Source organism: Mauremys reevesii, linkage group 24, assembly GCF_016161935.1.
Source record: "Mauremys reevesii isolate NIE-2019 linkage group 24, ASM1616193v1, whole genome shotgun sequence".
In the NCBI taxonomy this organism is placed as follows: Eukaryota; Metazoa; Chordata; order Testudines; family Geoemydidae; genus Mauremys; species Mauremys reevesii.
In genome coordinates this window covers 16,052,830-16,079,506 of record NC_052646.1, presented here as the reverse complement: position 1 = coordinate 16,079,506, position 26,677 = coordinate 16,052,830, and the positions used below count along the sequence as shown (strand labels likewise).

The following is a 26,677-nucleotide window of genomic DNA, read 5'->3' as shown; positions in this document are numbered from 1 at the left end:
CTGAGTGGACTTGCAGGCTCTATAATTTGACACTGTTTTATTTTTGAATGCAGTTTTTTATGTACACAAATCTACATTTGTAAGTTCAACTTTCATGATAAAGAGATTACACTACTGTACTTGTATGAGGTGAATTGAAAAATACTATTTTTGTTTTTTTAAAGTGCAAATACTTGTAATAAAAATAAATAGAGCACTGTACACATTGTATTGTGTGTTGTAATTGAAATCAATATATTCGGAAATGGAAAAACATCCAAAAATGTTTAAAGAAATGGTATTCTGTTACTGTTTAAGATTACAATTAGTTGCACGATTAATTTTTGTAGTCACTTGCCAGCCCTAGTTGAGATTATAAACCAGTAAAAATCTCACACTCTCTATAACAAGGTCTCTCTACATACTGTGCCCTGCTTTTGTAACAATCACACCTGCCCCAGATTATTTGATTCTTATAAGCGGTCGCTTCTTGCAAGCAGAGTACAGGTATGATTTTGTCCCAGTTGTTTTGCTCACTGCTTTTAATATGGAATTGATTCTTATAACAGCGATTCTTATAACTGGAGTGCTCTGTATATCTATCAAATCTGTATAGGCTGCACCTATATATCCATATAGCCACATATATGTCGCTCTGCATTGGTGTTCGAGAAGGTAGGGACCAGAAATGACCCGGCCCTAGGAGCAGGAGTTGGGGAGTAGAAACAAGTGAACGTGTTCACACACAACTTTTTGTGATCAGAAAACACATGTTCGGCGCCACCAAAACATCACACGATTTCAGGTGGGTTTTGCCAAACTGTTTCAGTAGAAGCTAAAACCCCCAGACCCTCAAATTGGTTCAGTCCAAAATGATTTTTTTTGTGTTTCAAAAATTCCTTTTAATGTGTTGTTTTTAAATCAAAACCATTGAAAATCAGTCAGACGGGACAGGAATTTTGTTTCCGATGTTTCGGCGTTGCTGGCAGACCACTCCCTGCCCGCCGAGCAGCCAAGCGAGCCGTGGGGTGTCTGGACAGGAGAAATTGCCCCAGGATTGTCCGCAATCCTGGGGATGGTTTAATTTGTCGGGTGCTGAACTTCAGCTGCTGCCCAGGGGCTCGGTTTTCAGCGGTTGGGGGGTTTGCTCCAAATCAGGCCTGGAGGTGGCGCCTCGCGGGGCAGCACAAAAATAATCAGTTCCCAGATCCCTGGGGGGAGGTGAGAATCCAGGGCTGGCAGCAGCTCAATGGCGCCCTCTGCTGGGGGTCCGAGGAGCGAAGGATCTCAGGGTGCGCAAGGTGCGGGATGGGGAGGAAGCCGGGGAATGGGGTCGTGCTGGGATCTAGAGATCCATGGGGCGGCCTCGTGTGGATCCCGTGTGCAGGGCTGGGGCAGGAGGGGGCAGGGGGTTCGGTGTTTGGTTTTGTTCTGTGATGCGGTGAAACTGGGACTGATTTTTTTTTTAATGGAAAAGCCACAGAGAGAGGCCGACCCAAAGCAGCTGGTGGGTCAGGCCCTTCCCCCTCCCCGGCGCTGTGGGAGACCCAGATCCAAGCCCTTGCTCTGTTTGATTCACACTGGGGCATCGGGGCCAGCCCTGACTGCCAGGGGAGAGCCCCCACCCCACCCCTGCAGCACAGCGCCCCCAAGTGCCCCCACCCCACCCCTGCAGCACAGCGCCCCTAGTGCCCCACCCCACCCCTGCAGCACAGCGCCCCTAGTGCCCCACCCCACCCCTGCAGCACAGCGCCCCTAGTGCCCCACCCCACCCCTGCAGCACAGCGCCCCTAGTGCCCCACCCCACCCCTGCAGCACAGCGCCCCATCTGAGGACTGACTGGGGACACCACTGATGCCTTTCAGCCCCACCCCTGCAGCTCATCTCTGCCCAGTGTCACACAGACTGAGCCCCTGGTATGGGGGGAGCTGGTCTGGGGGAGGAGGAAGTGGGGGCTCCAGAAGCTCCCTGGCCTAGGGGGTAGATTGGGAGACCCTGATGCAGAGGAGAAATGGGGGGCACAGAGATCCCCTGCTAAGGGGAAAGAGGTTTCAGGTTCCCCACAGTTCTCCACCCTGGTGCACCCCATGGGGCTGGGTTAGCCTGGGAGCAGAAGAGGGCGGGGACCTTGGCTCAGTGTGTCTAGGTAGCACATAGCACAACGGGGCTGCACAGAGCTAGGAAAAGAACCCAGGAGTCCTGGCTCCCAGCCCCCTGCTCTAACCACTAGCCCCCACTCCCATGGGCACGAGAAGGTGCAATTACCTTATAGCGCGTCCTGCAGCCGTGGCTCCGGCAGCCGATCTGGCCGGGGGGAGCTGAACAATCAGTCCGGCTTTGAAGGGCAAAAGGGGAAGTGGCACCAGGCGGGCTGGGGGTGAGATTTCTGAGAAATTGATATGTACCAGGCTTGTTATCTCAAGGGGAGTCTCTGACACGCTTCAAACCAAACACACGGCTTCAGGCAGAACAAACAAACAGATTTATTAACGATAAAAATAGATTTTAAGTGATTATAAGTCAAAGCAGAACAAGTCAGATTTGGCGGTCAAATAAAAAAGAAGGAAAACCCATTCTAAGCTGATCTTAACACTTTCATCTAACGAAGTGGAGATTCACCCACGAAAGCTCATGCTCCAATACATCTGTTAGGGCTTGTCTACACTACAGGACTATTTCGAATCTACTTAAGTCGAATTTGTGGATTCGACCTTAATAAGTCGAATTTGTGTATCCATACTAAATACACAAATTCGAACTTCTGAGTCCACATTCACGGGGCCAGCTTCGACTTTGGAAGCGGTGCACTGTGGGAAGCTATCCCACAGTTCCCGCACTCCCCGCTGCCCATTGGAATTGTGGGATTTCACCCCAATGCATGCTGGGGGGAAAAATGTGTCGTCATTGAACCGTCAATCCCGCCCTCCCTCTCTTCCTTGAAAGCGCCGGCGGGAAATCTGTTCGCGCCCTTCTCTGGTCGGTTACAGCGCGGACGCCACAGCACTGCGAGCATGGAGCCCGCTGCGATCATCGCTGCACTTATGGCCGTTGTCAACTCCTCGCACGTTATCGCCCACCTCTTCCACAGTCAGATGCTGAGAAACCGGGCGAGGAGGCTCCGCAGCACGGTGAGGAGAGTGGCGCAGACCTCTCAGAAAGCAGGGTACGCCGGGCAGTGGAGATCATGGTGGCAATGGGTCAAGTTCATGGTGTGGAACGGCGATTCTGGGCCCGGGAAACAAGCACAGACTGGTGGGACCGCATAGTGCTGCAGGTCTGGGATGACACAGAGTGGCTGCGAAACTTCAGGATGCGTAAGGGCACTTTCCTTGAACTGTGTGACTTGCTGTCCCCTGCCCTGAAGCGCCAGGACACAAGGATGCGAGCAGCCCTGACTGTGCAGAAGCGAGTGGCCATAGCCCTCTGGAAACTTGCCACGCCAGACAGCTACCGGTCAGTAGCGAACCACTTTGGCGTGGGCAAATCTACCGTGGGATTGCTGTCATTCAAGTAGCCCACGCAATCGTTGAGCCACTGCTCTCCAAGGTAGTGACTGTCGGAAATGTCCAGGTCATCATAGATGGCTTCACGCGATGGGATTCCCAAACTGCGGTGGGGCTATAGATGGGACTCACATCCCTATCCTGGCACCAGCCCACCAGGCCAGCGAGTACATTAACCGAAAGGGCTACTTTTCAATGGTGCTGCAAGCTGTGGTGGACCATAGGGGACGTTTTACCAACATCAACGTCGGGTGGGCGGGCAAGGTTCATGACGCGCGTGTGTTCAGGAACTCTGGTCTGTTTAGACGCCTCCAGGCAGGCACTTTCTTCCCGGACCACAAAATAACGGTTGGGGATGTGCAGATGCCTACAGTGATCCTCGGTGACCCGGCCTACCCGCTAATGCCCTGGCTCATGAAGCCCTATACAGGCGCCTTGGACACTGAAAAGGAACTCTTCAACTACCGGCTGAGCAAGTGCAGAATGGTGGTGGAGTGTGCTTTCGGACGTCTCAAGGGGAGATGGCGGACCTTACTGACTCGCTCGGACATCAGCGAAAAGAATATCCCCGTAGTTATTGCTGCTTGCTGTGTGCTCCACAATCTCTGTGAGAGCAAGGGCGAGACCTTTTTGGCCGCTTGGGAGGTTGAGGCAAATCGCCTGGCTGCTGTTTACGATCAGCCAGACACCCGTGCTGAGAGAATATCCCAGCGGGAAGCGATATGCATCAGGGAGGCTTTGAAAGCGAGTTTCCTCGCAGAGCAGGGTAACCTGTGACTGTCCACTTGATTTTAAGAGAGCCTGATCATAAACCAAGTTTTCCCCACTTCCCAAGGACGTTTTAAAACTAAGGACATGTTTTAGTAATTAATAATAAATCTTTCGTTGACTTTGCATTTCTGTTTCTTCGTTGAAACATGGAAGCATTCTGTGCTGGTTAAGGTGTGCACTGATGGGTGGGTTTGCAGGAAGGGGCGAGGGGTGCCGTCCTTGGATAGGGGTTACCATGACGGCTGTGGGTTTGGGCGTTGGAAGGGGTGAGGGGTGTGGGGGAAGGGTGAGTATCTGCCCCTGGATGAGGTCTCTTTTTGGGGCTCGGGGCACCGGGGAGGATCGTGACTACGGTCCAAATGCATGTGAAGGGAAGCCTGCCTTTACATTCGGGGATGTCAGGCACCAGGACCCTACACATCAAGGAAAGACCCGGGGCAGCATACACCACACAGACTGTCCCTGGTGCCTAGTGACTGCAGTCTGTGTGTGCCCTGCAGTTGACCCTGCCCCCAAGTCTGTACCCTGGTAATGTGGGCTATGCACTGCAATTAAAAATCCCCCCCCCCCACACACAAAGTCTTCTGACACGAGAAACGTGACGGAAACAGAGACTAACAGCAAACCGCTTTTAATAATGTTATACACAGTGGGGGGTTGAAACTTGGATTTGGGACTGGGTGATCCTGTAAGGGAAGAACTTCTACAAATTTACAGCGCGAGAGGTGTCTTGTACATTAGCGCTCTGCTGCGGTGCAGTGACAGTTCTCACGGCCCCTACCGCCCCTCCTTCTTGTCACTTTGGGTGAGGGGGGGACAGGACTTCTTGGCGTTGGAGGGCGGTTGCAGATGCACTGCAGGGGGGCTCTCTCCTCCTGCCTGTGGTCTTGCAGAACATCTACAAGGCGCCGGAGCGTGTCCGTTTGCTCCCTCATTAGACCAAGCAGCGTTTGAGTCGCCTGCTGGTCTTCCTGCCGCCACCTATCCTCCCGTTCCAGGTGTGTGCGATGCTGCTGACACAGGCTCTCCCTCGACTGTCTCTGCTCTGCCGCCTCCGCTCTGGAGCTGGCCATCAGTTCCTGGAACATGTCGTCCCTTGTCTTTTTCTTTCGGCGTCTAATCTGAGCCAGCCTCTGCGTAGGGGATGGCGGGCAGTCCGGGAAGGAGCCAAGCTGTGTGATGCGAATAGTAGGTGATTTCCTTGAACAAATACATGTTTGCCAACAGTAAACACAGTCTAGTCATTTTCAGTTAAGAAGACCAAACAGGGAACCAAGTCTCAGGAGATCTCGGAACTAGTCCGAGATTTCGGAATACGCTCTCATTGGCGGCGCGATTGCACTGGATAGCGCAAGCGAGGAGAGACAGCTGCATCCCTCTTGCACAAAGTCCTGGTAAGCCTTACAGTACAGACTGCTTATCAGATAGTGCTTAGCTGTGCTCTCCTGCTGGAGGCAATGTGCAAAGCAGAAAAGATGAGCGTTATGCGGCATCTCCCGCCAGTGAGCGCGAAGACCCTGTATGCTTTTCCTCTGAGGCCTGCAACACGTGGCTGTTAAGCGAGGGTCATTCTTATGCAAAGTAAAACTCTGTTAAGCGAGGGTCATTCTTATGCAAAGTAAAACTCTGTTAAGCGAGGCTCATTCTTATGCAAAGTAAAAGTCTACCATGCACAATAGTAACAGTACACTAATTCCACTAATTAGATGCAGCACTTCCACAACGACATCACCCTGAGGCGTGTCAGGCGCACACAGAGAGAGCGGATGTTAATAGAAGCCCTGCACAGACCAGGACCCTACGCTGCCATGCTCGTAGGCGATGGTCCCCTCTACCTGAGGATGGCATGGCGCGGAAGAGTGTGCTTCAACGGAGCACCCAATAAAGCACCTCTCCCAAGAAACCTCTTGCTGAGGCTTTTCCAGCTGCTCTCTGAGAGCTTTTTTGAAATATCCCCAGAGGACTATTGCTCCATTGCTGTTTGTGTAGACCTGCTGTTTGTTTAGTTTCATATTTAAAAATGTTTATATAGTATTTCTATTTTTTATATAAATCCCTGTTTCTTAAAAAAATAAATGTTTCCCTGTTTGTAGCACTTACCGCCTGATCCTTCCCCTGATTCCGAGTCCTGGTTAACGGGCGGGGACGGTTGGTAGGGGATCTCTGTGAGGGTGATGAAGAGATCCTGGCTGTCAGGGAAAGCGGGAGTGGGTTCGATGTCGCCTGCGCCGTCCTCTAAAGACCCTTCCTCATCTTCCCAATCGGCGAACAGGGAGGGGGAACTGTCCCGGTACACTATTCCGTCCTCGGAGTCCACCGTCACTGGTGGGGCACTGGTGGCAGACCCACCTAGAATGGCATGCAGTGCCTCGTAGAAGCGGCATGTCTGGGGCTGGGCTCCGGAGCGTCCGTTTGCCGCTCTGACTTTTTGATACCCTTGTCTTAGGTCCTTCACTTTCACGCGGCACTGCATCGCATCCCGGCTGTATCCTTTGTCTTTCATGGCTTTAGAGACCTTCTCGAAGGTCTTCGCCCGCTTGTTGGAGCGCAGCTCTGAGAGCACAGACTCCTCGCCCAACACAGCGATCAGATCCTGGACTTCCCGGTCAGTCCATGCTGGGGACCTCTTTCTATTCTGGGATTGCCCGGACTCCTCTGCTGGAGAGCTCTGCATCGTTGCAGGTGCTGCGGAGCTCGCCCCGATGTGCAACCAGAACGTCAGATTCAAACCGCCCAGACAGGAAAATGAATTCAAATTTTCGCGGGTCATTTCCTGTGTGGCTGGCCAGAGAATCCAAGCTCGGACTGCTGTCCAGAGCGTCAACAGAGTGGTGCACTGTGGGATAGCTCCCGGAGCTGCTAATTTCGATTAGCATCCACACCAAGCCTAATTCGAGCTAGCAAGTGCGACTTAGCGTTACTCCACCTGCCGGGGTGGAGTACCAAATTCGAACTAAAGAGCCCTCTAGTTCGAATTAAATGGCTTCCTGGTGTGGACGGTTGAGCGGTTAGTTCGAATTAACGCTGATAAATTCGAATTAAAGTCCTAGTGTAGACCAGGCCTTAGTCTATAAGGTGCCACAGGACTCTTTGCAGATCCAGACTAACACGACCACCCCTCTGATACTTAACACTTCCAGTGACCTTACAAACTGAGATGCTTCTCCCCACAGGCTGGCTGGGTGCTCTGCAGCCAGGCTCTCCCCTTTGGTCAGCGCTTCAGTCGCTTGGTGCTGGCGTCTGTCAATGTAGGTGGAAGAGAGAGGAAGAGCCTGGCAAATGTCTCCCGCTTTTATCATGTCCTTTCTTCCCTCTAGTCTTTGCCCCCCCCCATTCAGAGTCAGGTGAGCATCACCTCATCGCCGGCCCAAACTGCCCCAAGGAAGGGGGGTGACTCAGGCCAGAGTCCAACAGATCCTTTTGTTGCTGCCTAGGCCAGCGTCCTTTGTTCCTGTGAGGCTGGGCTGGGTTTGTCCCGTCCATGCCCTGATGAGGTGTGAACTGCCCCTCTGCTCTTGGGGAGTTTTTGCCTGGGCTTATCTTAAGCCACGAAAACACATTTTCAGCATCATAACTATATACATGAAATTATAACCTATAACACGCCTATAACATTACTGTAACAACAACAACAATTACTATAACATCACTATAACTACAGGTTTCAAAGTAGCAGCCCGTGTTAGTCTGTATCCGCAAAAAGAACAGGAGTACTTGTGGCACCTTAAAGACTAACAAATTTATTGTAGCATGAGCTTTCGTGAGCTACAGCTCAAGAAGTGAGCTGTAGCTCACGAAAGCTCATGCTACAATAAATTTGTTAGTCTTTAAGGTACTATAACAACAGTTAATCATGAGCCTTCCGAAGACACCTGATTGCATGATTGCAGGAGCGGTGCCAGGCTTTCTGGCGCCCTAGGCAGAATTCGAGGGGCTCCGTTCCACTCCCGTCATGCCGCCGAAGAAGGACCCTCCACCGAAATGCTGCAGGCAACAGCAGCAGTCATTGAGCTGCTCAATTGCTCAATTGCCTGCTGCTGTTTTCCGTGGCACGTCGGCAGAAGGTCATTCCTCGGCGGCACGACGGGAGCGGAACCGGAAGCTCCCGTGCGCCCCGTGGGGAGAGCACAAAATGCCACCCCCCGAATCCTGGCACCCTAGGCGACTGGAAGCGCTGGCCCTGCATGATTGCACAGAACGTGGGGGTGCAGGGTGTTCCCACGAGCTACAGAACGTCACAGGTATTTCCACTGTTTTTTATAAAGATGATACAGAAAAATAAATGACCCAATCCCTGCATTTCGGAGCTATTTATTCTCAGTTGAGTTCTCCAGTGCAGTGACGGCCATGTCACCCCAACTAGGGGTCTGGCCCCATTCATTCCAATGGAGCTATGGCTGCTTGACCCCAGCATAGATGCCGACTCGATGGGTGTGCTGGGGCTGGAGCACTCACTGGGGAAAATGGGTGTGGCCTTGAGGGAAGGGGTGGAGCCTGGGGCTGAGCCAGGGGTCAAGCCCCCGCCCCCCCCCCCAGCACAATGGAAAGTCCGCACTTGTGGACCCCTGCTGGGATCTGGCCCCACTGAGCGATGGCTTTAAGGTCCTGGCCGTGCAGAGGGGTCCCCGGCTGGTCGGGATTTCAGCAGAGCTTAGTGGGAACCAGCTTGGGGTAAGACCAACTCGTCGTAAATATCCTGGGTCCGTCCTTGGAGTTCCTGTAGCCCAAACAGAGACCCAGTGAGATCCCTGCTCGACGGGCCCAGGGCCAGCGGGGTGGGTGCTGCCAGGACCGGACACTCTGTGGCTGGGGGAATCTCCCCTGAGCCGGTAGCAGGACGGGGTCTGACACACACACTCGGGCAGCGCCAGTTCCACCCAGCAGGGGGCAGGGATTTGCACTGCGGGGGATGGGGTGGCTGCAGCCACTCACACACCCCTGCCAGCAGGGGGCAGCGGGGCCGGGGGGAGGGTAACAGACCCTGCACTCACCTCATAGGGTGACTCCGTCTCTGGCTTGTGGGAAAACTCAGCACCTCGTGGGAAAGGGAAAAGAGTTTCTGTTATTAGATCTGGGGCCCCCAAACCACCAGCCCCTGAATCCCCCAAGTGTCTCCCACCAGCCCCCTCAAACCACCAGCCACCCACCCCCTATAGCCTTTGGTTTTATCTAAAGTGAATGCCAGTGAGGTGACATTACAGCAGTGAGGGGCTGCGCAAGCGGCTGCCGTCTCCCTTCAGCAGCGTCACCTCGGCCTGGTTTAGATCCAGCGTCACCGGGACACAGGGAGGCCCAGGCCAGTAACACAGACAGTGGCAGGAACAAGGTCCCGTCTCTGCTCAATTGTACTAAAGTCACCAGCTGAGTGATGACTGTCACCGCGTGTCCAACTCCTAGAGTGATCCATGCACCAGCGAGAGCTACACACGGACTCGCAGCCTCCCAGGCAGTGGGCAACCGGTGCCCCGCGTTTAGCTGAAATGTGACACTGTTTGCACTGTGGCAAACCCATCCGGCAGCTACTGAGTTAGAGCAGGAGGCTGGTAGCCAGGACTCCTGGGCTCTCTCCCAGCCCTGGGAGGGGAGTGGGGTCTAGTGATTAGAGCAGGGGGGGCTGGGAGCCAGGACTTCTGGATTCTCCTCATTGTACAGATGGGGAAACTGAGGCACAGAGCCACATCATGAGCTGAGTAGGGAGTTTAGTGCTGGGAATCAAACCCCAATCTCCTGAGTCCCAGTTTGGCACCGGAAGTGCCCGGCCAGCCTGCCCCTCGCTGCCATCTCTGTCACTCTGCTGCTTCCAGGCTTCCTGTGTTACTCTGACCAATCTGCCAAGGTGCCCGTGTCCCAGATCGCTTGGACAGGGGCCTGTCTGTCCATCTCGTGCCGCTATCAGTCCTGCCTCCTGAACGCCAGAAGGACAAATAACCTGACCATAACTCCCTGGCCTGGTACCTGAACCCTGGGTATGACCCTGAGAAGAAAGATTTCAGTGGCACCGTCCTGTATAAACACAACGCTGCCATCAGCCCGGCCTTCGCAGGGCGCGTGAGGTTCCTGGACAGAGATTGCATGAGCTGAGACTGGTCGCCTCGAACCCCAGGCAGAAGCAGGAGGAGAGAAAGTGGATGACGAGGATCAGTGTGAACGTGATGGGTAAGAAGGAAAGTCCTGGGCTTCCTTGTAGGAACAGACAAAAGACTCATAGCCCACCCCTCCCCCCCCCCACTCTAACCACTAGACCCCACTCCCCTCCCAGTGCTGGGAATAGAACCCAGGAGTCCTGGGCCCCGTGTACACAGAGGAATGAGTCACTCACCTGTGGTACTTTGCCCATGTCCATCAGCTGGCTGTAGATGTGGGATTGCCCGGTGCCATGGAAAGAGAGAACGTTAGGGGGGTGGGGATGGCGCGAGGCGTTTGGTTGCTAGCGCTGGGTCGGCTGCAGCGCTGTGGCTGGGGATGGGACAGGCTGCGTCGGTCGACAGCGCAGAACCCCTGTGGGTCAGTGGCTGGGGGGGACCCCTGGGCTAAAGCTCCCCAGAGCAGACATGAGTCATGGATTTGGGGAATGGGGCCTTTCCCCACTAGGGGGCACTGGCTCCAATCCAGCCCCAGAGCAGGGGACTGGATGGCTCGGGGCGGGGGGCAGGGCAGGGAGGGGGCACAGGGCCTTTCCCTTGTAGAGCAGTGGTCCCCAAACTGTGGGGCGCAGCACCCTGGGAGGGCCTGGGGGAACTCTCGGGGTGGCATGGCAGGGCTAGAGCCAGCCCCCATGGGGGGTGAGGAGGGAGAGCCACCCAGCCCCGCTCTGTCCCATCCCAGCTCTGGCCTCAGTCCCAGCCTCCGCTCCAACCCCAGCTCCCAACAGCAACTCTGGCTTCGCTCCCAGCCTGGGGCTGGGGGACATGGACAGATCCCGTTATAGGTAAGGGAGGGCGCCAGAAAAAGTTTGGGGACCTCTGCTGTAGGGGTATTGGCTGCAATCCAGACCCTGCCCTGAAGAGGGCTCCCCCCTCCAGCAGGGACACACACACGGAGCAGGTCTCATGCCCTGCAGCAGAGGGCACCAGGGACAGACAGACAGACACACACACACACACACACACACGGATCAAGCTCACTCTTGGTGACATTCTCCTAATGTGCGGGCTCCACCCCAAACCCACCCCCTGCAGAGTAGCTCAGAGCCAGGCCCTGCCGTTACCTGGGGGGCTGGTGCTGCAAGGCAGGCAGAAGTGAGGCCGCGAGTCACTGCTCTGGGACTGCTCGGTGATGTGTAATAACAAAGGAAAATGCACAGAGCCCCCCCCACCCCAGATAAACTACCCAGGGGATTGGAAAGACCTTCTGTCCTGCTCCAGGAGCAGAATTTTATGATCCTGTTCTATGGAGGGGGAAACTGAGGGACAGAGCTCATCTAAAGTCGTGCAGTGACTCAGCAGCAGAGCTGGGGATAGAACCCAGGTGTCCTGGCTCCCAGCCCCATAGACGCACTTACCACATTGCTGCTCATTCCCTGGCATTTGCGCCGCATCTTACTGCAAAGAAAGGAGACCAACAGCTCAGAGGCAAAACATCATCTGCTTCGGTTCAGGGGGGAAGGAACAGGACAAAGGCTCCCACAAAACAGAACCTCCTGCCTGGGCTCGACCCCTGCTCTCCTGACGACCAGCCCAGCCGTTTCACCAGGAGGCCACCCAGCCCTTCCCAGGCCCCTGAGGGTGTCAGGTATCTGTGTGGGACCCAACCACCACCATTCAATCACCTCCCCCCAGCTGGGTTTTGATGCATCTGCACTGGCTCTGCAATTCTCAGTCCTGGATTGCGCGGGGTTCTCCGGCAAAGGCCAGGGGGAGGGGATGGGGATTGCCAGAGATCAGAGATGTGGATATTACCGGTTTGCCAAAGCGCAAATACCTCCAAGCTGTGACGCCGACCAGCCCCACCAGCAGGAACAGGACAAGCACAACAGTAAGCCCTATGATGTCTGTGGGTGTCCACACAGAGGGGGTGACTGAAAAGGAGAAAGGAGGGTTATTGGATCAACCCTGCAGCAGATTTTTGAACCCCTTTTGCTGATGGGTGGCAGCTGGGTAACAACTACACAGTGAGGCTGCCTAGGGATGGAGCATGACACGTGGTGCTAAGATGCAGCCACCTCTGGGGTGGGGCAGCTGCGAAGCAGCCGCACGCTACCACTGCAGAGGGATGGGTAACTTGGTGCTTAGATGCAGCCATATCTGGGGCAGAGCAGCTGGGTAACAGCCGCACAGCAACGCCGCACGGGCATGGGAATGTGTCTAGTTTTACTGGAACTGTCTGCATGGGGGATGGGAGAGCAGGGGGTGACTTTATTTGAGGGACGATACCTGAGCCTGTAACCTGAGCCGGGAGGGGGATGGGGCCAGGTGACACCTTTCCCCGGGACACTGGACAAAGGCTGCAGGAGGAGCTGCGGGGAGGGTGGCAGGAGACGGCTGCAGGGGAGTTTCAGTTTGAAGCTGGCTGGGGAAACGAAGGGAAACCCCAGGACTGGGGTCTAAGATCCCTGCCCCCCAGAAGGACCTGGCTGAGGGGTCCTGGTTGTACCTACAAGCTCTGCTTGGGACTGTGTTCCTGTCGTCTAATAAACCTTCTGTGTTACTGGCTGGCTGAGAGTCAGGGTGAATTGCAGGAAGTGGGGGGTGCAGGACCTTGACTTCCCCCCACTCCGTGACACCATGACCAGGCATTTCTTTGTGATGGCCGCATAGTTTTGCTCCCAGGGTAGGAACTTTTTGCTTATGTAACCCTTCTGCCCCTCTGAGTTGGCAGCACCAAGGGCCGGGTTCAGTATCCAGGGGTTCTGTTTCAATACACAATGCAAAACCGGCTTGAGCCCCCACCCAGTGACCTGGGACAATTACACCCCAGCCCCCGGGCGCCTCTAGGAGGCAACACTTCCCCTCTCGCAAGCACAGAGTCTGAGTGTAACAAAATCCTTTTAATAAAGGAGGGAAACAATGTGGCATTACATTGGGGAAACACCACAAACAGGATTATAACACAAACCATGAGCAAAAGACCCACTAAGTAAGCTTGGCAGTGTCCTTTTCCCCTCAGGGTCTTAAGTCCAATCACCCTAAAGTCCAACAACCCAAAAGTCTCTGTCTCTGGTCAGTGCAGTCCCAGAGTTCAAAAGTTTATCTGCAGAGTTTTACCCCCACCACCTGGGTGGAAATGTGGGGGGCACACGGGGAGTTAAGGGGCACCTTACATGGGTCTGGGCCGACTGCCCTGCCTCTCCGTGGAGTTCTGCTGCAGCCTTCACCACGACCGGCTCCACTCCACCAGCTGCGCCACTTTACCAGCCGACCTGTGAGCCACTCAGCTCCACTCTGCGGGCTGCTCCAACTGTGCTGCAAACTGCCCCACTCTGCTAGCTGCTTAGCAATAGATCTTCTAGCACCCCCACTAGTTAACACACCACTCAGCTCTTTTAGTGATTTCAGCTTAGTGTAGGGGAGCCCCAGTACTGGTGCACTACTAGCCCAAAGTGGATTCAGCTCAGCTCTAGTTAGATTCTTAATGGAATCAAAATTAACTCTGCTCTTTAACAGTGGAGACAAGAAGAGATGCAATTGGTGTTCTTGGCCCACAAAGAGGGCCCTAGACTCATACATACACATACCAATCCCCAACCTCTCTCAATTCACTGGGCTTTGGAACCCATGTCCCTCGTCTAGTGAGTGCTACTTAGTTGATGGTGAAACCCTCTGTCATAAAACAGGTTCATAGTCCCTCATTCACATAATCAGGGTGACAACACTTTATTCCTTCTGCCCCAATAACAGAGAAATCGAGGATCCCACAGCTGTCAAAGTGACCATTTTAGGCTGCCGTGGGCTATGCTAGGCAGGGTGGATGTGCCTATGCAAACAAGATCAGCCCCTGATATTCTTTTCCACGCTCACCATAAATCACCACCAGATGTCAGGGTAGAGCTCATCCTGTCTCTGCTTACACTTAGGTACAGGATGGGGTGTTTCTTCCCCTTTTTGTTATCCTGCATTAGCACCGCCCCCAGCCCTGTGTCTGAGGCGTCGGTGAACACCATCAAGGGCTTGTTAAAGTCTGGGTTTGCCAGAGCTGGGCCACTGACCAGAGCTTTCTTCAGCGCCCGGAGAGCCCTCTGGCACTGCTTGGTCCAGACCACCTTGTCTGGCTTCCCAATGGCCCAGGTAAGATACTTCAGCCATCCCCACCTTGCACTTCTCAGCCTTTATGGTCAGCCCAGCCTCCTGGAGTCGGTTTAGCACTTGTTCAACCTGGGACACGTGGTCCTCCCAGGTCCAGCTAAAGACGCAGATGTTGTAAATACATGCCACAGCAAAACTCTCCACCCCTCTCAGTAGCTGATCCACCAGGCGCTGGAAGGTGGCTGGCGCTTCCTTGAGGCCCAAAGGCAGGGCCAGGAACTCATAGAGCCCCAGAGGGGTGATGAAGGCCGAATTCAGCCTGGATCTGCATCCAGCGGCACTTGCCAGTAGCCCTTGGTAAGATCCATGGTAGTGAGGTACCGAGCTCCTCCCAGCTTGTCTAGGAGCTTGTCAGGCCTGGGCATGGGGTAGGCATCGGATACAGTGGTGGCATTAAACTTTCGATAGTCCACACAGAACTGGACCGACCCGTCCTTCTTGGGGACCTGCACTACCGGCGAGGCCCAAGGGCTGGATCACCCCCAAAGCCAGTATGTCCCTGACGTCTTTTTTTTAGCTCCTGCACAGTTTTTCCTGTGACTCGGAAGGGGGAGCATCTTATAGGTGGGTGCGATCCGGTCTTCACCCGGTGGACAGTCAGATTAGTGCATGTAGGCTGGTTGGAAAACAGCTGTTGGTACAGATGCAGCACCCCTCTGATCTCAGCTTGCTGGGCAGGGGTTAGTCGATCAGAGAGGGGAATTGCTTCCAGGGGAGAAGCAGCTCTTGTCCCAGGGAATAGATCTACTAAAGGGTCATCTCCCTGCTCCTCCCAATGTCCACACATGGCCAACACCACATTCCCCCTGTCATAAAATGGCTTCATCATATTGACATGGTACGCCCGGCGGTGGTGTGCCCGGTTCAACAGCTCCACCACATAGTTTACCTCATTTAGTTGCTTGACAACCTTGAAAGGACCGTCCCAGGCAGCCTGGAGTTTGTTTTTCCTCACGGGGATGAGAACCATCACCTGATTCCTGACCTTTTGCTTCCTCTGGGCTCTGGCCAGATTTTTCCTGACCAGGCCCATGAACTTAGCAAGTTTTTTCTGGAAGGTCAGGACATACTTCACCACTGACTTTTCATGGGGGGTGGTCTTCCCCTCCCATTCATCTCTCATCAGGTCTAGGGGTCCCCTTACCCTTCTGCCGTATAACAGTTCAAAAGGCGAAAACCTGGTAGAATCCTGGGTACTTCCCTGTACGCGAACAGCAGGTGAGGTAAGTACCGGTACGTGTCCCAATCCTGCAGGTACGTGCTCATAAATGTTTTTAGCATCATCTTTAGCATTCCATTGAATCTCTCCACCAGCCCATTGGACTGGGGGTGATACGCTGAGGCCCAGGTGTGCCGGATCCCACATTTCTCCCACAAGCACCGGAGCAGGGCTCACGTGAAGTTGGACCCTTGGTCTGTCAAGACTTCCTTGGGGCACCCCGCTGGGCTGAAAATGATTAGCAGCGCATCTGCCACGGTGTCTGCTTTAATGGATGATAAGGGCACTGCCTGGGGTAGCGGGTGGCGAAATCCACCACCACCAGAATGTATTTCTTACCCGACCGGGTTGTTTTGCTGAGAGGTCCCACTATGTCCATAGCCACCTTCTGGAAAGGCTCCTTTCTAATGGGCAAGGGTTTCAAAGCCGCTTTTCCCTTGTCCCGGGCCTTCCCCACCCTCTGACAGGGGTCACAGGATTTGCAATAATGTTGGACAGTAGTAAAGACCCCAGACCAGTAAAAGTTCTGCAGCAGCCTCTGCCTGGTGCACCGGATCCCCTGGTGCCCTGCGAGAGGGATGTCATGGGCCAGGTATACGAGCTTGCAGCAATATTTCTGGGGTCCAACAGCTGCCTCCTGATCCCCCATGACTCCATCTCCCCTGGGGGAGCCGGTATAGGAACAGCAGGTGAGGTAAGGAGCAGGTGAGGTAAGGAGCCGGTATAGGAACCTCTCCTTGCAACCTCTTCCCATGGTTTGTACCGCACTGAGGTCAGCCAGGTCCCTTAGCTTCCGCAAGGAGGTATTTTTCTGCAACTCGGCATGGAACTCAGCGGCTGGGGAAAGGATGGGGACCGGCTCCCTCTCGCTGGCTGGGTCGGAAGCCGCAGCCCCTCTGAGCCTTGTTCCTGGTCACCTCCTCCCCACCAGGGTAGGGTTCTGTGCATCCGGTGTGCATCCCGAGGTCAGGGTGTCGTGCCTCTTGCCGGCTCTGCCTATGGGTCACAACCAGGGCACCCTGGGGGTTGCTTGGCCAGTTCTCTAGGTAGCCCCCCATTAACACCTCAGTGGGCAAATGGTGGTGCACCCCCAAGTCCTTGAGGCCCTTCTTGGCCCCCCATTTCAGATGTACCTTCACCACGGGCATCTTGAATGGGTGCCATGTCCCACCCACCCCCGTCAGGGTCAGGTAGCTGTTGGACATTACCCGATCTGTAGCTAACTCCTCAGACCAGGCCAGCATCACCTCAGCGCCCGTGTCCCAGTATCCATTGACCTTCCTCCATTCCACCTTCAGGGGAACAAGGCACTTGCTCTGCAGGGACAGACCTGCGCCCACCTTGTAAAATGATAACCTTGTGTCTGGAGCATCCAGCCCCCCAGAGAAGCTGGTCTGGGACACTCCTCCCTCCTGAGCAGGTGGGAAGCTGTCAGCCCCCGTTGCCTGGGAAGCTGGCCCCTCATCCAGCTGGGTCACAACCCAGTTAACCCTGTGTGGGTTCGGTCTGCTCAGTCTGCCCCTGAGCTTGGGGCACTGGATCCGTATGTGGCCTTTCTGGCCACAGTAATAGCAGCTCATGTCCCGTTGGTCCCCTGGAGCTGGTTGGTTGGTCCTGACGCCGGATGTTCCCCTTGGGAGGGGGTTCTCCATGGTTCCCCTTTGGGAGGTCCCAGGGTGACTTTCTCTTTGCATCATGGTGGATCTGATCCTATGGGACTTCTCCCTGCCACCCCCTGACTGGCTGGTCACAGACTCGTCAGCCAGCCGCCCTGCGCGTCGCAGGTCCTCTGGCTTTTTGTCCACCAACCACAGCTTCAGGTTGGATGGACACTGTTCATACAATTTCTCCAGTACCATTAGGTTAAGCACGTCCTCCCTAGCTGGGACCCCATCTGCCCACGTGTGGGCGTATCCCTGCATCCGGAGGGCCAGTTCTAGATATGTGACCTCAGGGGTTTTACCCTCACTCCGGTACATCTCGGGAGTCAGCCCAAACTCGCGGAGCAGGGCCTTTTTCAACAGTTCATAGTTCCCTGCCTCCGCCCCTTTCATTCGGCTGTACATCGCCACGGCTTTGGGGTCCAGTAAGGGGGTGAGAAACTGGAGCCTCTGCTGGGTCAACCCTGTGCAGCTCACAGGCCGTCTCACAGGCATTCAGGAAGTCATCTCTGTCCTCCCCTTCCTTACGCCGGGCCAGGACGCCCTTATCAAATCTCCATGCAGTCCTGGGTCCCCCTCACTCACCGCAGCCGGGGGGTGGCTGCTCCTCAGCTTGGCCAGCTCCAGCTCATGCTGTCTCTGTCGCTCTTTATGCTGCCTCTGTTTTTTTCATGCTGTCTTTGTTTCTCCCGTTCTGCTCCCTCCTTCATCAGTTCCTGCTGCGTCAACTCCAGCTCTTTTAGCCTTATTTCCTTCTCCCATTTCAGCCGCCTCAGCTCCAGCGATGGGGAGCTCTGCCGGGAGGATCCCCTGCTGGCCAGGGGGGTCACGGTGCCCGTGGTATTCACTGGGCTCCTCCCAGCCCTTCCCCTAGGATAGGTAGGAGGGGTCTCGGGAAGCTCGCAGCAGCCGGCTGACCACTCCCAGCTGGAACAGACAGCGGTGCCTTTGCTGCATCTGCCGGGCTGCTTCCCTCAGAGACAGAGATCGGTTCATTCGCGCGACCTTCCTCCTCCAGCTGGGCCATCAGCTGTTCTTTGGTGAGCCTCCCACGGCGCAGCCCCCTCTGCCTGCACAGCGCCACCCGGTCGCTCTTAAGCTGCTTGCTGTACACCTGCTTGCTGGCCCCTCGCAGGCCTGGGTGCTCGCCGCTCCCCACAGTTTCCAGGGGAACCCCTTGTGTTCCAGCCCTTCTCAGGTCCCCACCTCTCAGGGGTTAAGCGTAGCTCCTCCGGCCCCCGCTCCTCGCTGAGTCTTCAGCACGCCTGGTCCCCGTCAATCCCCCTTCGTTTCACTGCTCCCCAGTCACTTACTGCAGGACGCGCCATCCATGGGGTGCAGTAGATCCCACATCTGCCACCAGTTGTCATAGAGTGGGGGGAAGTCAGGGTCCTGCACCCCCCTCTTCCGGCGATTCACCGTGACTCTCAGCCAGCCAGTAAAACAGAAGGTTTATTAGACGACAGGAACACAGGCCCAAGCAGAGCTTGTAGGTAGAACCTGAACCCCTCAGCCAGGTCCCTCTGGGGGGCAGGGAGCTTAGACTCCAACCCTGGGGTTTCCCTTTGTTTCCCCAGCCAGTTTCAAACTGAAACTCCCCTGCAGCCGTCTCCTGCCACCCTCCCCCCGGCTCCTCCTCCAGCCTTTGTCCAGTGTCCCGGGCAAAGGTGGCACCTGGCCCTATCCCCCTCCCGGCTCAGGTTACAGGCTCAGGTATCGTCCCTCAAATAAAGTCACCCCCTGCTCTCCCATCCCCCATGCAGACAGTCCCAGTAAAACTAGACACATTCCCAGGTCAGTCCAGCCCGCTCCCTACTGCGTCACAAACCCCATTTCCCACCGGGATCCCCCCAGCTGCCGGCCACCCCGGTACCAAGTGTAGGAGGTGGGGGCGGGGAGGCTGCTGGTGTAACTGCACGTTAGTGTCACCGATTCCCCTTCCTGCAGGCTGGTGCCTGGTGCTGCCGTAACACGGACACCTGTGGGGGCGTCTGGGGGGCGAGACTGAGACATGGGGAGTGAACGGAGAGTGGGGGGGGCCTGGCCCAGAGGGGAGAAGGATCCAGAGCAGGGGGTGAGGGGCAGGGCCTGACCCATGTGGCTCCTGGGGGTGAGAACAGGCAGGGTGGCAGGGGGATAAGGGGGAGGGGTCCCCAGAAGGGTCTGGGGCCTCAAGGCAATTGGGACAGGGCCCAGCTCAGTGTGGAATGGGGCCCGGGTCAGGTTGGGGGATGGGCAGTGTTCCGGAGGGGGCTGGGGGCCCAGGGCAGGTGTGGGGGGGACACGAACTGAATGTGTCGCTGCTGGGCCCAGCCATGGGAGGGATGCAGAGGAGGTTGGGGGCCCAGCCTAGAGGAGCAGCACAGGGATTGACCAAACCCGGTTATTAGGAGGCAGGGGTGGAATATGAGTCTGGGGCTCATGAGGTGGGTGGGGTGAACCTGGGGGGGTGAAGCAGGGGGATGAGGTGGGGGCACGCGGGGCTGCTCCAGGAGGCCGTGTGGGGCGTATCGGGGGCTGCGAGGGAGGAGGCTCTCGCCAGCCCTCGCTGCTTACGCTGAACTTGGACCGATTCCCTCGCAGAGAGGCTCAGATACCCCCAGCCGGGGCCGGAGACCCAGACCCCGCACGCGTAGCTCCCTCCGTCAGAGACGGCTGCCTTGAGAACATGTAAATCCTTCCTGGTTCCTTTCAGCCACACGTCCCCGTGGGACCAGACGTACCCGGCGATGGGCCACAGGGCAGCAGCCTGGCAGCGCAGGGTAAAATTGTCACCTTCCCTCAGTGCTGCCTTCCCTGCCGGCCACAAACCCTCGACCCTGAGCACGTTGGGGGCGACTGAGGGTAAGAGTCAGGTGAGAGTTTGTCAGAGAGACCCCGGGACTGAGCGAAGGGGCAGGAATATTTGCTGAAGCCCGATGACAGTTTTAGAGGGAATGGAACCCGGGAGTCCTGATTCTCAGCACCCCCTGCTCTCACCGACAGATCCCCTCCCCTCCCAGAGCTGGGGAAAGAACTCAGGAGTCCTGACACTGAGTCTCACCCACTTTAACCCCTAGACCACTCCCATCCAAGAACTGGGGATAGAAGCAAAGAGTCCTGACAAACTGCTCCCCCGCTCTAACCACTAGTCCTCCCTCTTCTCCCCTCCCTGGTCAGGGATAGAACCCAGGCGTCCTGGCTCCCAGCCCCCCTGCTCTACCCATGCCATGTCTAGCAGAAGAGCTCACCTGTCCCCAGGGGCTGGGATTGGGCAGAGTCACACTCATCCCTGTATCCATCCACCTGGCATCTCAGCGCCGCGCCGGGGTCCAGCTGGGACGGGGATATTTGCAGCTCGGTCGCCCCAGCCCTGCCCGGGGTTTGCCCTGGGCTCCGCTGTGCGCCATCTCGGTCGTACCAGGAGGGGCGATGGGGGCAGGCGGCCCCCACGGAGCAGTTGAGGGAGGGTCCCAGTTCCAGTCGGCGCCCCAGGGAGGGCTGGCACGGATGGGCTGTGAGAAGAGGAGGGGTGAGGAGCCACTGAACCCTGCTGGGCCCTGGGGCTGGCACCTCCCAGGGGCCATGGCCTGGCTGCAGAGCGGGGAGCAGCCCCCAGGGGGTGGGCACGGCCCAGCCTGGGAGCTCGGCTGCCCAGGGCAATGAGGGCTCCTGGCAATGGGGGAGAGCAGCAAAATTTGGCCTGAGACACGGGGAGCGCTGGGTCTGCCCGGAGGGGGGCAGCCGCCAGTGGGGGCACCACACATCAGGCCTCAGAGCAGAGCCCTAAGCGGGACTGTTTTGAATTCTGTCCCGTTCCCGTTATTCAAGTGCCCGGCTTTGGTTTTTGCATTTTCATCCCCCTCCCAGCCACAAAAACCTTCGATCCCACAAATCCCGCAAGAGAGACAGATTCCCCCACGCTGCTAAAAACCAACCAACCGACAGACAGAAACCGGTGGATGAAGATATGATCGATACTAACGGAATTCAGACCCAATTTTTACCACTAAAAGAATCAAACAAATCTTGCTTGAGCCAGGTACAAACACACTGTAACTCCTGTTATCACCGAACGCGTCTCTGACCTGCCTTGGGCCGGTGCATTTCCCCAGGTTTGGAGCGAGGGAGAGAAACATGGAGAGGAAAGAGAAGCTCAAACAAAATATTTAGCAATTTCCCCACTAGGCGACTCTTGGTACATTTGTGAGATTTAGAGTTTTCCTACCAATTCCCACAGCCTGGGTTTTTGCCCACCCGAACCCACCCCCAACAAAGCACATATTACCCGCTTCCGCTCTTCTGCCGGGGGGTCCTGCAGGGTCCCAGTCCCACTATCGGGCTCCCCCCGAGAGCCCCTCACGGCTGCTGCATTACGCTGGCTGCAGGGTCAGTCTCAGCGGCTCTTCAGCACAGGCCAAGGGTTAGACAGAGTGACGGGGAAGCGGGTCTGACAACACAGCCCAGGAGTCTGACCCACAAGTCCTCCCTGCTCTAACCACTATCCCCGACTTCCCCTAGAGCTGGGGAGAGAACCCAGGAGTCCTGGTTGCTCCTCTAACCACTCCCCCAGCTTTACTCCTGGCTCCCAGCTCTAAGCACTTGGATTTCAGAGCAAGGCAGAAATGGAGCATGTGTGTGTGTGTGAGAGAGAGAGAGACCTGGAGGGGTGGGGCTGATGGGTCCTGGTTACCGGAGACATTGAGCTGCTGTCCTGGCTGGCCCGTCCATGCGTTACGGCTGCTGCCATCGTCCACTACTTCGAACCGGAAGCGGTAGGTGCCCTGATCGCTGGGGCGCAGCCCCGCCACCCGCAGGGAGCAGTTGTGCTGCAGGTCCCCCAGGTAGCGGACGCGCCCCTTGAAGGCAGCGTGGACACGAGCTTCATTCGAGTGATACACGGTTTGATTCCCGTTCCGTGTCCAGTTCACGGCCCTGACCTTCCACCCTGCGGGGTAGGTGAAGGAGCAGGGGATGGTCACGCAGGAGCCGGCCCATCCAGCCAGGGGCCCTGGTGCGAGTGTCACACCCCACTCCTGTGCGTAGGCACCTGCCGGGGACAGGAATCGGGGATCAGACCGGCGCCCGGCCCCAGCGAGTTGGGGAACCCGCCCTGCAGGCTGGGCTGCCGCACAGATCCCGCCGGGAGAGGCCAGCATCAGCTCAGCCCCCCAACCAGGGGCTTTAACACACAATTGGGGATGTTGTGTTGAGGGGCTGTCTGAGCCCCCCGCCCTCTCCCGGTGTGGCGGTGACAGTGAGCCCAGCCAGCGCCCCCCTGTGAATTGGGGAAGGGGAATTTCAGATGCCTCCCCCCCAACATCAGCCCATCCCGTGCCCGGCAATTAATCACCTCAGCCCTCAAATCACTCCTGTCCCCCCGAGTTCTCCCATTAGCCCAGGCTGACCTCCCCCCCCCACATCTGCGCAGCCCCCCCTCTAATCTAGTCTGTCCTCTGCATCCCATTAGTTCACCCCCCCAGTTCAGACCCCCTAAATCCCTCACTTCACCTCCCAGTATTGCCCCTCAGTGCACCCCTCATCCCCTCTCAGTTCAGCCCCCGCATAGCTGGGTGTTTGGCCCTTGGGCCAGAGGCCCTGACGGCAGGAGGAGCTGCACTGGCGAGGGGTCAGGTTAGAGTTGCCAACTTTGGTTGGACAAATTCCTGGAGGTTTCATCACATGACAATCTTTAATTACAGATTAATCTTTAAGTCCTGGATACTCAGGAAAATCCTGGAGGGTTGGCAGCCCTTGGTCAGGTGCTTCCCATGCACAAGGAGCCGGGTGCAGACGCGGGCAGGGACCAGCCAGGCCGGAGCTGGGCGGACGGGCAGGGCAGGGAGCAGAGCTCTCCAGGCTGGCCCAGGAGACGCCCCGACTCGCCGGGGCAGCGAGAAGCCCGGAGGCAGGACGTGGCACAGGGCAAACGGCAGCCCGGGGGCCGAGAGCGGCTGAGGCCCTCACTGCTCAGCCCAGGGTGGCCGGGGCTAGACCAGGCTGACTCTGCCCTGAGAACCAGGCGTGTTCTCCACCGGGTGAAACCAGCAGCGAGGACCCGGCCGCTCGGGGTCAGGGTCAAGGCCAGACGCCCCCTAGGCTTGAACTGGAGCCGCTGGCACGTGTGGCTGGGACGTCCCTGCGCTGGAACCCGGTTCTGAGCCCCCTCCTGGCAGTGTAGACGCACTCCCAGGGCTGGGAAACGGTCCCCACCGGCCCCCTGGGCAGCAGCGCGTCGCGTCTGTGTGAATTACTCACCGCTCAGAAGGCAGAAGGCAGCGACCAGCACCCAGGCCATCTCCGTCCAGCACAGAGCGCTCAGCCGGCCTGGGGGGGACAGGGGCCGGGAATGAGTCACCTGCAGCATTTCTGGGTGACAGCTCGTCTGCGCCGGGCGATGGCGTCCGGCCACGGGATCGGCTGCGTGACCAGGGATTTTACACCTAGAGCCCTTCGTAAAAGCATTTCCTAACCAGAAGGGAATAAAGCCCGGAGATTGGCCCGACGGAGCAATGACTGGTTGCATTTTTATCCCCGTGTGCTTTGTGGGCCATGTGAAATGCAGGTGTGAAATGCAGCCACCTCTAGAGAGGGGCACGTGGCTGTTTGGCAGCTCACAGCAACGCGGAGGGCAGGTTCAGGGCAGGACCGAAGGACTGTTCCTTTGTGGAGCTGACATGTGCAGGGAGAGTCAGGGAGGTGAAATGGAACAAATCAATTTGGGGTGTGGCAGGGATCCCAGGGGGGCATTCTGACCCCTTGAGATAGAGCCATGTGGGGAAGGGTATCACAGGCACAAGGGGCAGTGTCGGGATTCAGTGTCTCAGCTGGGAACAGCAAAGCCCCAGAAGCAGAGATCAGCCCTGACTGCCAGGGGAGAGCCCCCTACAGAGCCCCCCGGCCCATCCTGCAGCTCCGCACCCCCAGCGCTTCCTCGGCTGCTTCCTCTCCAATAGCTGGATTGTTTATTGGGTCCCATCTGTGAGCACAGCCTGGGCAGAGCCAGTGTCTGATGTTACCCGGCCGCTCTGAGAACGTTCTACTCCTAGATCTGTCATGGACCCAGCATACAACAGTGGGTCAGTCACTGCTCCTCCCTGTGCCTCAGTTTTCTCTCCCACCTATTGTCTATTGTAATTGTAATTTCTATGGGGCAGGGATTGTCTCTTTCTGTGTCTGGGCAGTGCCTGGCACGAAAGGGCCCAGATCTCAGGTGGGGCCCCTCCCATAAGAAACTCTCACCGTTTAATCTCCTTTCAGTGATTTAGAGATGCGAAGAATCACTCTCCACAAATCTGACTTTTTGCCCCAAAACAAGAGAAGCGGCTCTTACCTGGGCCCTGGGCCTGGGTTAGCAGCTGGGACTCCGGTCTGATCCCACCGCTGACACTAATGGAAGAGCAGGGAGGTTGGGGGCAGGTATCGAGGAATCATATTTATCTACATGTGTGGCAGTAGCCCCAGGCGCTGTGAGTGGCTGGTGGCTCAGGGGAGGAAAGGGAACCGAGATCGTATGTTGCCTTTAAAGGCTACGAACACACTTCCTGGTTTGATAGCAATAGGATCTAGTGGTTACAATGACTGAGAATCAGGACTTCTGGTTTTTATCCCCAGCTGGGGGAGGGGTATGGGGTCTAGTGGTTAGAGCAGGGGGCTGAGTGTCAGGACTCGAGGGTTCTGGCTCCACGCACCATTTTCCCCCTGGGAGCCTTTCACTTTGTTGTCTGTCTGCAGCAGAGAAACTTCCCCTCTCTCTGGAAATTGCGAAAGCTCAGCCCCAGCGCTGGTTACATGGGGTGTGTGGTGGTGCCTGTTCCTTTTAATCCCCCCGTCCAGCCCCAGAGACTCCCCAGCCACAGGCCAAGAAGCAATGGGCTTAAACTGCAGAAGGGAGGTTTAGGAAAAAGTTCCTAACTGTCAGGGTGGTTAAACACTGGAATAAATTGCCGAGGGAGGTTGTGGAATCTCCATCTCTGGAGATATTTAAGAGTAGGTTAGAGAAACGTCTATCAGGGATGGTCTAGACAGTATTTGGTCCTGCCATGAGGGCAGGGGACTGGACTCAATGACCTCTCGAGGTCCCTTCCAGTCCTAGAGTCTATGAATCTCTGAAATGGGGCTGCTGGGTCAGAGTTCGAAGGCCCACAACCCCTGTGCTCTGAGAGACCCTGGTGGAGGGATGAGGCTGGGCCCTGTTCTAGTGCTGGCAAGCTGGGATCTCAAAACCTCTGAGGAGCCGCTGAGCCTTCGGAGTGAGAGGAGGGTCCCCATCCCCCAGGGGCAAAACCAAGAATAGAACCCAGGAGTCCTGACTCCCAGCCACTAAACCCCACTCCCCTCTCCTACTTGGGGACAGAACCCAGGAGTTTTGACTCCCAGCCAGGGGCGGCTCTAGGATTTCCACCACCCCAAGCAGGGCAGGATGCCGCAGGTGGGTGCTCTGGCAGTTGCTGGTCCCGCAGCTCCGGTGGACCTCCCGCAGGCATGCCTGCGGATGCTCCACCAGAGCCGCGGGACCAGCGGACCCTCCACAGGCACGTATGCGGGAGGTCCACCGGAGCTGCCTGCTGCCCTCCTGCGTGCTTGGCGCGCTGGGGTCTGGAGCCGGCCCTGCTCCCAGCCACTGTGACAGGTTCCCTGGTGTGCAACCTGGATCTGGGGCATTGCTGAGCCCTATGGCTAACCAACCTCTGTCACGGAGTGTGGGGGAGTCAGGGCCCTGCACCCCCACTTCCTGCGATTCACCGTGACTCTCAGCCAGCTGGTAAAACTGAAGGTTTATTGGACAATAGGAACACAGGCTACAACTGAGCTTGTAGGTACAACCAGGACCACCCAGCTCCTCCTCTCCTTTGTCCAGTCTCCGGGCCAGAAGGTGTCACTTCTCCCAACTGCCCTCCTGGCTCAGGTTACAGCTCAGGGATCTTCCTTCAAGGGAAGTTCCCCATCCCCAATGTAACCCCCTGCAACATTCCCAGGTCAAATCCGCCCCACTCCCTGCTCCCTCACACCCGGGCTCCCTCTCACACTGCGATGCTGAGTAAGGACTGAGCCTGGGGAGGCTCCAGGAAGATGGCGTATCCAGGGAGGAAGCCCTGGGGATACAGCCCCAACCAGGGCTGGACACCTTGTCCAAGAGGACGTGAGATTGTATAAAAGACCCTTGGGTCCTGATTCCGTCATCTCAGAGCTGCTTAGAGTTCATCAGGGGAAGTTCGAGTCGCAAGATTGAGGTCCCAGTTCTGCTGGTACACGCTGAATAGGGTGAGCAGATGTCCTGATTTTATAGGGACAGTCCTGATTTGGGGGCTATTTCTTATATAG

General features: G+C 56.6%; 1 protein-coding gene across 1 annotated transcript in view; it reads right to left on the bottom strand.

Annotated features, from left to right (window-relative positions):
- LOC120390553 (sialoadhesin-like) overlaps window positions 1-24,827 on the bottom strand; it is a 37,887-nt gene extending 13,060 nt beyond the window's left edge. Inside the window, exon 1 of the mRNA XM_039513284.1 lies at window positions 24,687-24,827. The gene's annotated coding sequence lies outside the window, so the exon portion shown is untranslated. The remainder of the gene's footprint in view (window positions 1-24,686) is intronic.
- Window positions 24,828-26,677: the final 1,850 nt, after the last annotated feature.